The following is a 5,791-nucleotide window of genomic DNA, read 5'->3' on the forward strand; positions in this document are numbered from 1 at the left end:
GGAAGTTCGTATTTACGAGTCGTGTTTACAAAGTCGGGTGCGTTCACGTCACTTTCGTCAGAGCAAGATGATAGTGTACCTATTTAACAAAAATACAGTAAGGTTTCTTTACTTATAGAAAATGAAGGACAAATAATGTGCATGAGGTGTGTTCTGCTTTTTTATGTAACACCACCGCAAAAGTCGTAAATACGAGTGGGGCCCCGAGTTTACTAGTTGGGGGCGTCCGTGAGAAATGTGGCGGAATACTAATACTCAGATACTTAGAACAATACTATAGGCCTATAAGTATTTAGCAGTTACATTGTCAGGCTTTTCATTTTTAACAGAATAAGCTAACATTTTCTAGAAGTAGATTTTAAAAACATTGCTGTAGTTAATTAAGAGAAGGTGCACTGCCATCTTGCTCGACAAAAGTGACTTGAACACACCTGACATCGCGACTTCCCAACTCGCAAATGCCAACTTTCCAGGAGGACTTGAACTCACCATAATACCCAAAAATCAAGAGTCGCTCAGGAGTATTTCGAAAGGAATGCATAGAGCTGTTGACAGCGTCAGACAGACATATGCTACTTCCATTAAAGAAAACCCCATAGTTCGTCCAGGTTTCAGTGTTTCACAGCAAATACCCCTTTACGGATTTTTCTAACAAGTGTTTGCTAATATTATTTTACCACAACTTAAGCTGTGTTATCGATTCAGTATTCTTATATCCCAGAGGGGTCGAGTCACATTTAGTAGGCTAGCTGATTCTTCACTGATGGCCTTGTTGTTTACACTATGTTGTAGATCCGTGGAATAACGCTTTATTTCGTGACCATTTCCGTGTTAAGTTGTTTTCCAAGGCATCACACCAAGGACCAGACACAATACAACAAAGTACCGTCTTTGCCATCTTTCTAACTTCAGAATTAAGGAATAATTAACCCAAAAATGAGTATTCTCTGTTTATTTACTCACCCTTATGTCATTCCAAACCCTTATGTTGAAAATGTTCCTTTGAAACATGAAAGGAGAGCACCATTTGAAGCAAGATTTGTCATCATACGAATTTGGAACAACACAAGGGTGAGTAAACTAAGACACATTTTTGGCTGCACTATCCCTTTAAGGTATTAATTAAGGCTTCGTCTACACTAATCCAGTTACATTTGAAAATGTTTCATTTAAAAACGATCTCCGTCCACGGTTGCGTTTTCAAGAGTTTTCCAAAAGTTGCTCATCCACACTGAAAACACTTATGTGCCTGTACACTGTAAAAAATTATGTGATCAATAAGTTGACAATGTTTTTACATTGCTTTAACTCATCAAAATAAGTTAAGCAATTTTCAACTTTTTTGAAAAGTTGTACAAAATTAAACTCATTTTTAAAAGTCAGTTTAATGTAATTTAAGCTGAAATGACTGAAACATCCAAATTGATTGTACTTAAAAAAAAATTTAGGTATCAACTGTTTTTTTTTTTTTACAGTGAATTTCACATTCCACCTGTTGCTGCAATTTGAAGAAATGCAATCTGAAGTATGTACAAATTGACATTAATCTTTAACAATGTCATCAAACTGGAGAGCAGCCAAAACAACCACAGGACAACATCGTCCACCATCTTGCTTTGGACTGAATGGGTCACATGACTAAAAATGTGTCACTGTTTTTGAAAGCCTCCAAATTTTTATTTTATTTTATTATTATTATTTTTTAACCTTCGTTATTTTCCCTTTTCAAATTTATCCACTTTGGACAGCGTTTTCAAAAAGCTTCATTTTTGTTTATAAAAAACGCCGTCTCAGTGTGAATGGAAGGCCAAAAATGACCGAAAATGATGCGTTTTCAAACGAAAAGTATTAGTATGGACAAGGCCTAAATTATTCCGTTTTCAAAAACAAAGATAAACACTAACACAGTGGTTTACACAGAGCCATATAAACAAGGTGTTGTACAGTGACACATGCTAATGCATGCTTCCTTGTGGTTATCGGTATGCTCAGCTTATGGTTTAGATTGTGTGAAAATAGTTTACTCTAAATTACTCGGCTGTTTAATGGAATGCTGTGTTGTCATAAGTCTTTTTGGCAATAGGATTTTACAGCAGTTTAGTTTCAAGCCTAAACCAGTGAATCTGGGCAAAACACAGATCATGTCACCATTTGATTTCAGGGATTGTTTTCTTTCTGTGCATGTAAGGAACAAGGGCAATATCAATTTACAATGTACATTTAAAATATAAAGTACATACAAATCTTCCAGATTTTTCTCCATGGAAGCAAATAATTACACATCCTCACTGATTTTGAGCGAATGATACTTCCCGGATAAAATTTACAATATAATCGAAACCTCTAAATAACTAAAGAGTCAAATTTAGAAAAACTGTTGTTATCTTACTATTTTGTGTGGTATAAAATGTTAAATTTTGTGGGCACAGCTTCTGTACAGTGGCTCAGTTTGGTCCTGTTTTTCTTTTCTTATTTCATAACAATACACAAATATTCATATGTAGTGTTTATACATTCATTTTGTACATTTGGATATATGCTGAAACATACAATATACGCATTGACAGCATCTAAAACACGTTTTTGCGTATGCGCAGATTTAGAAACATAAAAATCTTAATGAATCCTTAATGTTTTATTTATATTATAGATCTATATATATATATATACAGTATATATATATACACTCACCGGCCACTTTATTAGGTACCCCATGCTAGTAACGGGTTGGACCCCCTTTTGCCTTCAGAACTGCCTCAATTCTTCGTGGCATAGATTCAACAAGGTGCTGGAAGCATTCCTCAGGGAGTTTGGTCCATATTGACATGATGGCATCACACAGTTGCCGCAGATTTGTCGGCTGCACATCCATGATGCGAATCTCCCGTTCCACCACATCCCAAAGATGTTCTATTGGGTTGAGATCTGGTGACTGTGGAGGCCATTTTAGTACAGTGAACTCATTGTCATGTTCAAGAAACCAATTTGAAATGATTAGAGCTTTGTGACATGGTGGAAGTAGCCATCAGAGGATGGGTACATGGTGGCCATAAAGGGATGGACATGGTCAGAAACAATGCTCAGGTAGGCCGTGGCATTTAAACGATGCCCAATTGGCACTAAGGGGCCTAAAGTGTGCCAGGAAAACATCCCCCACACCATTACACCACCACCACCAGCCTGCACAGTGGTAACAAGGCATGATGGTTCCATGTTCTCATTCTGTTTACGCCAAATTCTGACTCTACCATCTGAATGTCTCAACAGAAATCGAGACTCATCAGACCAGGCAACATTTTTCCAGTCTTCAACTGTTCAATTTTGGTGAGCTCTTGCAAATTGTAGCCTCTTTTTCCTATTTGTAGTGGAGATGAGTGGTACCCGGTGGAGTCTTCTGCTGTTGTAGCCCATCCGCCTCAAGGTTGTGCGTGTTGTGGCTTCACAAATGCTTTGCTGCATACCTCGGTTGTAACGAGTGGTTATTTCAGTCACTGTTGCCCTTCTATCAGCTCGAACCAGTCTGGCCATTCTCCTCTGACCTCTGGCATCAACAAGGCATTTCCGCCCACAGAACTGCCGCTCACTGGATGTTTTTTCTTTTTCGGACCATTCTCTGTAAACCCTAGAGATGGTTGTGCGTGAAAATCCCAGTAGATTAGCAGTTTCTGAAATACTCAGACCAGCCCTTCTGGCACCAACAATCATGCCACGTTCAAAGTCACTCAAATCAACTTTCTTCCCCATACTGATGCTCGGTTTGAACTGCAGGAGATTGTCTTGACCATGTCTACATGCCTAAATGCACTGAGTTGCCGCCATGTAATTGGCTGCTTAGAAATTAAGTGTTAACGAGCAGTTGGACAGGTGTACCTAATAAAGTGGCCGGTGAGTGTATATATATATACACACAAATTTGATTAAACCATAAAAATATGAAAAATATTGTATATTTTTTCAATATTTTAAGCATGAGGGAAGCTCAAAATGCTATAAGGTATATATCTGATATTATATTATTTGGCAAAATGATAAACAGCTAGCCTACAGGTTTTATTTTACTATAGTCTATATGTAAAAAAAAAAAAGCTCATAGGAAAAAGCACATTGACTACATCAAGTTATTAATATTTATTAATTAGTTATTAATACTTCATTGGTTCTCTCTTGTTTTTGCATTAATTCGTAATTTCTTTGCATGACAGCTGGTCAAAAATAATTTTTATTGTTTCAATTTGAATCTCCGCATTTTTCATTGCGCTTATCACAAATAAAACAATTGACTACTATTATAGTATATACTGTATATATGTGTGTGTGTGTGTGTGTATATATATATATATATATATATATATATATATATATATATACACACATACATATTTGGAATGTCATGATGTCATCGATTATGTACAATACAATCAGCCTATTAATTCCATGTATTAATTATTCATAAACATCTCAAATTGTGTATACTAGTTACATTTTAAATGCTGGTAATACATTAATTATGTATGTTTCAGTGTTTATACAAACAAAAGAAAAAAAAAACATTGATTTTTTCAACATTGCTAAAAGTCTGTTCCACTTACATTTATACTAGACTTTTGCTTTTCACAACAAGCTGGTTAACAGTCCAGATTATGACTTTTTATATTTTGCTGACAACTTGTGTTAAGGAAGACGATCTCTAGTTTGTATTTGCTAAAACTAAAGTCTGCCCACTGTCATGACTCACTGGGTTTAACATCTCGAGGAGCAAAAACTCTTTCTAAACACATTGCTGTTTCATCCTGAACAGAAATAGGGAAGACAAAAAGTTGAAAATTGGCTGTTTTGAATCTGAATGTATTTCCCAGAGAGTGATGTCATACTACTTTGGGTTCAGAGAATGCCATTAGGAGGAGTCATTATTACATTTCCTGAATAATGGGAGGATGTTCAGATATAGTGAGCAGAAATGAATCAAACGATGGTGTAAATTGTTTCAGTATATACAGTATTTAGTAGAGCTGTGTTAATGCCATGATCAGTATTTTATTACACCTTGAATTTATTTGTATTCCTGTATATGTTTTTCGGTCATGCTGCATTATGAACAGCCTTGTTTGTATTTTAGGCAATCGGAATGTTGATCAAATTGTCTCCATTTTTCTAGCCTTGCTTTCTATCGATACGTATCTATTGCCATTACAACCAAAGCAACCCTGGGTCAAGGAAAACGACAATTATTCCCTGCTTTCTAAAGACTCCAGGAACAATGCATTCGGTATTTCTTTGATTGTTGGCTTATCTTTTCCATCTCACTTTGATTGTATAATAGGGTGTTAGTGCTGAGAAGCCCATGCAGTATAGAGGTATTATCATGCAGAACACTACATGTGGTTTAAAGGAACATGTTGAATGGAAGTAAATATGTGTATATGTCCTTTCAAAATTCTGAGATAAATTATGTAACTGAAACTAAACTGCGAAAGGAAAAAAAAGCAGCCAATAAATATTGATATACATAGTTTAAACCTTATCGCTTTCTGTCTTTGAACTCAGCTTGCTTTTTTTCTGTTCATTTTACAGAATTTTATTGATGATAATAAGAAATGCACCAAATCAGCATGTTGGAATGATTTCTGAAGGATCATGACACTGGATCGCAGGAATAAATTACATTTTAAAATATATGAATACGATATTATATTTTAAATTGTAATGATATGTCACAATGCGGTTTTACTGTATTTTTTTTAATCAAATAAATGCAGCTTCGCTGAGCATAAGTATGGAAGCTTGTTTCCGC

This window comes from Rhinichthys klamathensis, unplaced genomic scaffold, assembly GCF_029890125.1.
Source record: "Rhinichthys klamathensis goyatoka isolate OS25496 unplaced genomic scaffold, OSU_Roscu_1.1 h1tg000281l_1, whole genome shotgun sequence".
Classification (NCBI taxonomy): Eukaryota; Metazoa; Chordata; class Actinopteri; order Cypriniformes; family Leuciscidae; genus Rhinichthys; species Rhinichthys klamathensis.